Here is a 10000-nt window from a genome sequence, read left to right on the forward strand (position 1 = left end):
CTTTTCCCGATCGATCCGACCCACCGAGGCCGTCTCGACCGTCCGCTGCGCCTACTAGGGCCGATTTCTTCGGACTCCGATCAGAAAATATACCGATGCATGTCGTTAACACCTAGTCCGCCTCGTCCGATCTATCTAAACAGTCTCGACGCACCCAACACTCTTTCAAAGTCGGATTACTCGGACTCAATCTGAAAATGGACCGATGCATGACGTCAACACTTAGCCCGCCTCGTCTGATCGATCTAAGCCATCTCGACCCACCCAACACGCCTTCCAAGTCGGATCACTCGGACTTCGATCTGAAAATCTCCGGACTCATTTTTATGAATATCCCCAGTCAGTAAGAACGTTATTTCGCCAATATATACCAACAATAAACCATATTCCAATAGCTGAACCAAAAATATAATTCCCGATCCAAACGTTCTGCATCGCCCAACGCGACCACCTTCCCTATATATGTCAGGAGAGCACAGGGTTCCCCTCCAGACAACACTTACGCTCTATCCCCGACTCTCGGTCGATCGATAGGCCAGGTCAGCGGTGTCTGTTTCGGCCGAAGCTCGGACTTTGGTCAAAATGTTCCGATACAAAATTTGAACCAAGATAGATACAGATATGATTCCTTCTTAAATATACGTTGATTATCGAACAGAATATGGTAAATATTTTGCGATGACCGAGGATTTCATGAATTTTTTTTTTTTTCGAAAAAATTTTCTGTTATCGGAATTTCCTCAAATTTCATTTGGTTGCCTACTAATGCATATTAAAAACGATAATCAACAATCAGAATCATTATTTATCATTTATTTCAATTTTTATAATGAAAAACGTTCACGTCCTTTCGCGCCTCTCGATCGTCGTTTACGTGATGCATCGGTCAGCCCTAGTTTACGTGGTGCATCGGTAAGATCGAGTTCACGTTCTGCATCGGTAAGATCCAGTTCACGTGGTGCATCGGTAAGATCGAGATTACGTGGTGCATCGGTAAGATCGAGTTTACGTGGTGCATCGGTAAGATCCAATTCACGTTCTGCATCGGTAAGATCCAGTTCACGTGGTGCATCGGTGAGATCGAGTTTACGTTCTGCATCGGTGTGATCTAGTTTACGTTGTGCATCGGTAAGATCGAGATTACGTGAAGCATCGGTATGATCGAGTTTACGTTCTGCATCGGTCTGGACTTAGAGATATATTTTCGACGTGAAAATGTTCCGATACAACTTTTGAACCAGGATAGTTAGAGAGATGATTTTTTCTGGGATGTACGTTGATTGGGGAATGGATTGTGGAAAATAACTTGCCATGACCGAGGTGTTCTCGAATTTTTTTTTTTTTTCGAAAAATATTTTCTGATTTTGGATTTTACTCAAATTTGATTTCGTTGCCTTCTAATGTGTTCTAAAAGAGTAAATCAGTAATCAGAATCGAAAAATATTTTTCGGATTTTTTTTTTTTTGAAAAAAAATTTTCTGATTTTGGAATTTCCTCAAATTTGATTTGGTTGCCTTCTAATGTGTTTTTAAAGCGTAAATCAGTAATCAGAATCAATATTCATTGTCGACTTTAATTTTTATAAGGAAAAATGTTCACGTCCTTAAACGCCTCCCCATCATTAGCCCGAGTCCAAGTCGATGTCAGTCCCGAGCGGACGGTGTCAGATACTACCTATCGCCCCGGTCTGGACTTGGCGAGGTATTTCGACGTGAAATGTTCCGATACAACTTTTGAACCAGGATAGTTAGAGAGATGATTTCTTCTATGTTGTACGTTGATTGTGGAATGGATTGTGGGAAATAACTTGCCATGACCCAGGTGTTCTTGAATTTTTTTTTTTTTCGAAAAAAATTTTCTGATCTTGAAATTTCCTCAAATCTGATTGCGTTGCCTTCTAATGTGTTCTAAAAGAGTAAATCAGTAATCAGAATCAATATTCATTGTCGACTTTAATTTTTATAAGGAAAAATGTTCACGTCCTTAAACGCCTCTCCATCGTTACCCCGACTCCAAGACGATGTTAGACCGGAGCGGACGGTGTCAGATGCGACCGATCTCCCCGGTCTGGACTTAGCGAGATATTCCGACGTGAAATGTTCCGATACAAAAATTTAACTGTGATAGTTAGAGAGATGGTTCCTTTTGTGATGTACGTTGATTGTGTAATAGAATATGGAAATAAACTTGAGATGACCGAGGTCTTCTGGGATTTTTTTTTTTTTTCGAAAAATATTTTTCGATTTCGGAAATCCCTCAAATTTCATTGAGATATGTCCTAATGTGTTCTTAAAGCTTAAATCAACAATCAGAATTAATATCCAAAAGTTATTTCATTTTTTATGAGGAAAAACGTTCACGTCCTTTCCGCTCCCAAAAAGTGAGATATCATAGAAAATATCGCAATATATGTTGTTTACGGCCATACCACGCTGAAATTGCCAGTTCTCGTCAGAACACTGAAGCCAAGCAGCGTCGGGCGCGGTTAGTACTTGGATGGGTGACCGCTTGGGAACACCGCGTGCTGTAAGCTTTTTTTTTACGTTCTGCATCGGTCTGCCGAGATAACGTGGTGCATCGGTATGATCGAGTTTACGTTCTGCATCGGTAAGATCGAGATTACGTGATGCATCGGTAAGATTGAGATTACGTGGTGCATCGGTAAGATCGAGATTACGTGGTGCATCGGTAAGATCGAGTTTACGTGGTGCATCGGTAAGATCCAATTCACGTTCTGCATCGGTAAGATCCAGTTCACGTGGTGCATCGGTGAGATTGAGATTACGTGGTGCATCGGTAAGATCGAGTTTACGTGGTGCATCGGTAAGATCCAATTCACGTTCTGCATCGGTAAGATCCAGTTCACGTGGTGCATCGGTAAGATCGAGATTACGTGGTGCATCGGTAAGATCGAGTTTACGTGGTGCATCGGTAAGATCCAATTCACGTTCTGCATCGGTAAGATCCAGTTCACGTGGTGCATCGGTAAGATTGAGATTACGTGGTGCATCGGTAAGATCGAGTTTACGTGGTGCATCGGTAAGATCCAATTCACGTTCTGCATCGGTAAGATCCAGTTCACGTGGTGCATCGGTAAGATGGAGATTACGTGGTGCATCGGTAAGATCGAGATTACGTGGTGCATCGGTAAGATCTACTTTACGTTCTGCATCGGTCTGCCCTTGTTTACGTGGTGCATCGGTAAGATCGAGATTACGTGAAGCATCGGTATGATCGAGTTTACGTTCTGCATCGGTCTGCCCGATATTACGTGGTGCATCGGTTCAGCCCTAGTTTACGTTGTGCATCGGTCTGGACTTAGAGATATATTTTCGACGTGAAAATGTTCCGATACAACTTTTGAACCAGGATAGTTAGAGAGATGATTTTTTCTGTGATGTACGTCGATTGGGGAATGGATTGTGGAAAATAACTTGCCATGACCGAGGTGTCCTCGAATTTTTTTTTTTTTCGAAAAAAATTTTCTGATTGTGGAATTTTCTCAAATTTGATTTGGTTGCCTCCTAATGTGTTCTAAAAGAGTAAATCAGTAATAGGAATCGAAAAATATTTTTCGGATTTTTTTTTTTTTCGAAAAAAATTTTCTGATCGTGGAATTTCCTCAAATTCGATTTGGTTGCCTTCTAATGTGTTTTTAAAGCGTAAATCAGTAATCAGAATCAATATTCATTGTCGACTTTAATTTTTATAAGGAAAAATGTTCACGTCCTTAAACGCCTCCCCATCATCAGCCCGAGTCCAAGTCGATGTCAGTCCCGAGCGGACGGTGTCAGATACTACCTATCGCCGAGGTCTGGACTTGGCGAGATATTACGACGTGAAATGTTCCGATACAACTTTTGAACCAGGATAGTTAGAGAGATGATTTCTTCTATGTTGTACGTTGATTGTGGAATGAAATACGGAAAATAACTCGCCATGACCGAGGTGATTACGATTTTTTTTTTTTTTTCGAAAAAAATTTTCTGATCGTGGAATTTTCTCAAATTTGATTTGGTTGCCTCCTTATATGTTCTAATAGCGATAATCAACAATCAGAATCAAAATCCATGATCGGGTTTGATTTTTATAAGGAAAAATGTTCACGTCCTTTTTTTCAACCCCGACTCATTGACGATGTTAGAACCGAGCCGGCGGTGTCAGATACGACCGATCGCCCCGGTCCCGATCGTCATTTACGTTGTGCATCGGTCTGCCCGAGATTACGTGGTGCATCGGTATGATCGAGTTTACGTGGTGCATCGGTAAGATCCAATTCACGTTCTGCATCGGTAAGATCCAGTTCACGTGGTGCATCGGTAAGATTGAGATTACGTGGTGCATCGGTAAGATCGAGTTTACGTGGTGCATCGGTAAGATCCAATTCACGTTCTGCATCGGTAAGATCCAGTTCACGTGGTGCATCGGTAAGATGGAGATTACGTGGTGCATCGGTAAGATCGAGATTACGTGGTGCATCGGTAAGATCTACTTTACGTTCTGCATCGGTCTGCCCTTGTTTACGTGGTGCATCGGTAAGATCGAGATTACGTGAAGCATCGGTATGATCGAGTTTACGTTCTGCATCGGTCTGCCCGATATTACGTGGTGCATCGGTTCAGCCCTAGTTTACGTTGTGCATCGGTCTGGACTTAGAGATATATTTTCGACGTGAAAATGTTCCGATACAACTTTTGAACCAGGATAGTTAGAGAGATGATTTTTTCTGTGATGTACGTCGATTGGGGAATGGATTGTGGAAAATAACTTGCCATGACCGAGGTGTCCTCGAATTTTTTTTTTTTTCGAAAAAAATTTTCTGATTGTGGAATTTTCTCAAATTTGATTTGGTTGCCTCCTAATGTGTTCTAAAAGAGTAAATCAGTAATAGGAATCGAAAAATATTTTTCGGATTTTTTTTTTTTTCGAAAAAAATTTTCTGATCGTGGAATTTCCTCAAATTCGATTTGGTTGCCTTCTAATGTGTTTTTAAAGCGTAAATCAGTAATCAGAATCAATATTCATTGTCGACTTTAATTTTTATAAGGAAAAATGTTCACGTCCTTAAACGCCTCCCCATCATCAGCCCGAGTCCAAGTCGATGTCAGTCCCGAGCGGACGGTGTCAGATACTACCTATCGCCGAGGTCTGGACTTGGCGAGATATTACGACGTGAAATGTTCCGATACAACTTTTGAACCAGGATAGTTAGAGAGATGATTTCTTCTATGTTGTACGTTGATTGTGGAATGAAATACGGAAAATAACTCGCCATGACCGAGGTGATTACGATTTTTTTTTTTTTTTTGAAAAAAATTTTCTGATCGTGGAATTTTCTCAAATTTGATTTGGTTGCCTCCTTATATGTTCTAATAGCGATAATCAACAATCAGAATCAAAATCCATGATCGGGTTTGATTTTTATAAGGAAAAATGTTCACGTCCTTTTTTTCAACCCCGACTCATTGACGATGTTAGAACCGAGCCGGCGGTGTCAGATACGACCGATCGCCCCGGTCCCGATCGTCATTCACGTTGTGCATCGGTCTGCCCGAGATTACGTGGTGCATCGGTATGATCGAGTTTACGTGGTGCATCGGTAAGATCCAATTCACGTTCTGCATCGGTAAGATCCAGTTCACGTGGTGCATCGGTAAGATGGAGATTACGTGGTGCATCGGTAAGATCGAGATTACGGGGTGCATCGGTAAGATCTACTTTACGTTCTGCATCGGTCTGCCCTTGTTTACGTGGTGCATCGGTAAGATCGAGATTACGTGAAGCATCGGTATGATCGAGTTTACGTTCTGCATCGGTCTGCCCGATATTACGTGGTGCATCGGTTCAGCCCTAGTTTACGTTGTGCATCGGTCTGGACTTAGAGATATATTTTCGACGTGAAAATGTTCCGATACAACTTTTGAACCAGGATAGTTAGAGAGATGATTTTTTCTGTGATGTACGTCGATTGGGGAATGGATTGTGGAAAATAACTTGCCATGACCGAGGTGTCCTCGAATTTTTTTTTTTTTCGAAAAAAATTTTCTGATTGTGGAATTTTCTCAAATTTGATTTGGTTGCCTCCTAATGTGTTCTAAAAGAGTAAATCAGTAATAGGAATCGAAAAATATTTTTCGGATTTTTTTTTTTTTCGAAAAAAATTTTCTGATCGTGGAATATCCTCAAATTCGATTTGGTTGCCTTCTAATGTGTTTTTAAAGCGTAAATCAGTAATCAGAATCAATATTCATTGTCGACTTTAATTTTTATAAGGAAAAATGTTCACGTCCTTAAACGCCTCCCCATCATCAGCCCGAGTCCAAGTCGATGTCAGTCCCGAGCGGACGGTGTCAGATACTACCTATCGCCGAGGTCTGGACTTGGCGAGATATTACGACGTGAAATGTTCCGATACAACTTTTGAACCAGGATAGTTAGAGAGATGATTTCTTCTATGTTGTACGTTGATTGTGGAATGAAATACGGAAAATAACTCGCCATGACCGAGGTGATTACGATTTTTTTTTTTTTTTCGAAAAAAATTTTCTGATCGTGGAATTTTCTCAAATTTGATTTGGTTGCCTCCTTATATGTTCTAATAGCGATAATCAACAATCAGAATCAAAATCCATGATCGGGTTTGATTTTTATAAGGAAAAATGTTCACGTCCTTTTTTTCAACCCCGACTCATTGACGATGTTAGAACCGAGCCGGCGGTGTCAGATACGACCGATCGCCCCGGTCCCGATCGTCATTCACGTTGTGCATCGGTCTGCCCGAGATTACGTGGTGCATCGGTATGATCGAGTTTACGTGGTGCATCGGTAAGATCCAATTCACGTTCTGCATCGGTAAGATCCAGTTCACGTGGTGCATCGGTAAGATGGAGATTACGTGGTGCATCGGTAAGATCGAGATTACGGGGTGCATCGGTAAGATCTACTTTACGTTCTGCATCGGTCTGCCCTTGTTTACGTGGTGCATCGGTAAGATCGAGATTACGTGAAGCATCGGTATGATCGAGTTTACGTTCTGCATCGGTCTGCCCGATATTACGTGGTGCATCGGTTCAGCCCTAGTTTACGTTGTGCATCGGTCTGGACTTAGAGATATATTTTCGACGTGAAAATGTTCCGATACAACTTTTGAACCAGGATAGTTAGAGAGATGATTTTTTCTGTGATGTACGTCGATTGGGGAATGGATTGTGGAAAATAACTTGCCATGACCGAGGTGTCCTCGAATTTTTTTTTTTTTCGAAAAAAATTTTCTGATTGTGGAATTTTCTCAAATTTGATTTGGTTGCCTCCTAATGTGTTCTAAAAGAGTAAATCAGTAATAGGAATCGAAAAATATTTTTCGGATTTTTTTTTTTTTCGAAAAAAATTTTCTGATCGTGGAATTTCCTCAAATTCGATTTGGTTGCCTTCTAATGTGTTTTTAAAGCGTAAATCAGTAATCAGAATCAATATTCATTGTCGACTTTAATTTTTATAAGGAAAAATGTTCACGTCCTTAAACGCCTCCCCATCATCAGCCCGAGTCCAAGTCGATGTCAGTCCCGAGCGGACGGTGTCAGATACTACCTATCGCCGAGGTCTGGACTTGGCGAGATATTACGACGTGAAATGTTCCGATACAACTTTTGAACCAGGATAGTTAGAGAGATGATTTCTTCTATGTTGTACGTTGATTGTGGAATGAAATACGGAAAATAACTCGCCATGACCGAGGTGATTACGATTTTTTTTTTTTTTTGTAAAAAATTTTCTGATCGTGGAATTTTCTCAAATTTTATTTGGTTGCCTCCTTATATGTTCTAATAGCGATAATCAACAATCAGAATCAAAATCCATGATCGGGTTTGATTTTTATAAGGAAAAATGTTCACGTCCTTTTTTTCAACCCCGACTCATTGACGATGTTAGAACCGAGCCGGCGGTGTCAGATACGACCGATCGCCCCGGTCCCGATCGTCATTTACGTTGTGCATCGGTCTGCCCGAGATTACGTGGTGCATCGGTCTGGACTTAGAGATATATTTTCGACGTGAAAATGTTCCGATACAACTTTTGAACCAGGATAGTTAGAGAGATGATTTTTTCTGTGATGTACGTCGATTGGGGAATGGATTGTGGAAAATAACTTGCCATGACCGAGGTGTCCTCGAATTTTTTTTTTTTTTTCGAAAAAAATTTTCTGATCGTGGAATTTTCTCAAATTTGATTTGGTTGCCTCCTAATGTGTTCTAATAGCGATAATCAACAATCAGAATCAAAATCCATGGTCGGGTTTGGTTTTTATAAGGAATAATGTTCACGTCCTTTTTTTCAACCCCGACTCATTGACGATGTTAGAACCGAGCCGGCGGTGTCAGATACGACCGATCGCCCCGGTCCCGATCGTCATTTACGTTGTGCATCGGTCTGCCCGAGATTACGTGGTGCATCGGTCTGGACTTAGAGATATATTTTCGACGTGAAAATGTTCCGATACAACTTTTGAACCAGGATAGTTAGAGAGATGATTTTTTCTGGGATGTACGTTGATTGGGGAATGGATTGTGGGAAATAACTTGCCATGACCGAGGTGTTCTCGAATTTTTTTTTTTTTTTCGAAAAAAATTTTCTGATCGTGGAATTTTCTCAAATTTGATTTGGTTGCCTCCTAATGTGTTCTAATAGCGATAATCAACAATCAGAATCAAAATCCATGGTCGGGTTTGGTTTTTATAAGGAATAATGTTCACGTCCTTTTTCGCCTATGTTCTTTTTCGACGTGAAATGTTCCGATACAACTTTTGAACCAGGATAGTTAGAGAGATGATTTTTTCTGGGATGTATGTTGATTGACGTACGAAACTTGGAAAAAAATAGAAAAGACCGAGGTACTCTAGAAAAAAAAATTTATTGAAAATATTTTTTTGATTTCGGAATTAATTCGAAATTCATTCAGATGTCTTCTATCAATATCGCGAAAGAAAAATCAATAATCAGAATCGATATTCATCTAAGATTATTTCCTTCTGGATTGTGTTAACATTCGGTACGATCTTGTCTACGTGATGCATCGGTTTGTTTCTCGGCTCTTGTGAGCAAGTTGGACACTCGAGACGGCCTCCATCGATCGGATTAGGCGGGCTTTAATGTTAACGTGCTGCATCGGTGTGATCTTGTTTACGTCATGCATCGGTATAGCTTTAAATCGCGCCGTAAAGTCGTTCACGTCATGCATCGGTATCTTAAATCGCGCCGTAAAGTCGTTCACGTCATGCATCGGTATCTTAAATCGCGCCGTAAAGTCGTTCACGTCATGCATCGGTATCTTAAATCGAGCCGAAAAGTCGTTCACGTCATGCATCGGTATGGCTTTAAATCGCGCCCTAGGGTCGTTCACGTCATGCATCGGTGGCACAAAAAAAAGACGCCGATGCATGACGTGAGCCGACTTTTCGGCTCGATTTAAGATACCGATGCATGACGTGAACGACTTTACGGCGCGATTTAAGATACCGATGCATGACGTGAACCGACTTTTCGGCATGAAGTCAGCTAAAATTATCGTGTGCATCTTGGGTCGGTCCACGTACCGTAGATCAGAGAGGGACGACGTACATACATCGGATACATTTGTATCCAACAAGTTACGATCGTCGTCTGATCCAGCGGTAATCGGACCTACTCTCGTGAATTTATTTTGCCCCTTGAATAATTTTGTACCGATGCACGACGTGAAGTCGACTTTTCGGCATGGTTTAAGCTAAAATTATCGTGTGCATCTTGGGTAGGCCCACTTACTACAGATCTGAGACGGACGACGTACATACATCGGATACATTCGTATCCAACAAGTTACAATCGTCGTCTGATCCAGCGGTAATCGGACCTACTCTCGTGAATTTATTTTGCCCCTTGAATAACTTTGTACCGATGCACGACGTGAAGTCGACTTTCCGGCATGGTTTAAGCTAAAATTATCGTGTGCATCTTTCATTTTACT

The 10000-nt window shown here is 41.1% G+C and overlaps 1 non-coding gene across 1 annotated transcript; it reads left to right on the forward strand.

Annotated features, from left to right (window-relative positions):
* The first annotated feature begins 2414 nt into the window (after positions 1-2414).
* On the forward strand, positions 2415-2533 carry LOC123686886. Its single transcript, XR_006748640.1, has one exon. It is a non-coding gene; the product is annotated as a 5S ribosomal RNA (ribosomal RNA).
* Positions 2534-10000: the final 7467 nt, after the last annotated feature.

Source organism: Harmonia axyridis, chromosome X (assembly GCF_914767665.1).
Source record: "Harmonia axyridis chromosome X, icHarAxyr1.1, whole genome shotgun sequence".
NCBI classification, from domain to species: Eukaryota; Metazoa; Arthropoda; class Insecta; order Coleoptera; family Coccinellidae; genus Harmonia; species Harmonia axyridis.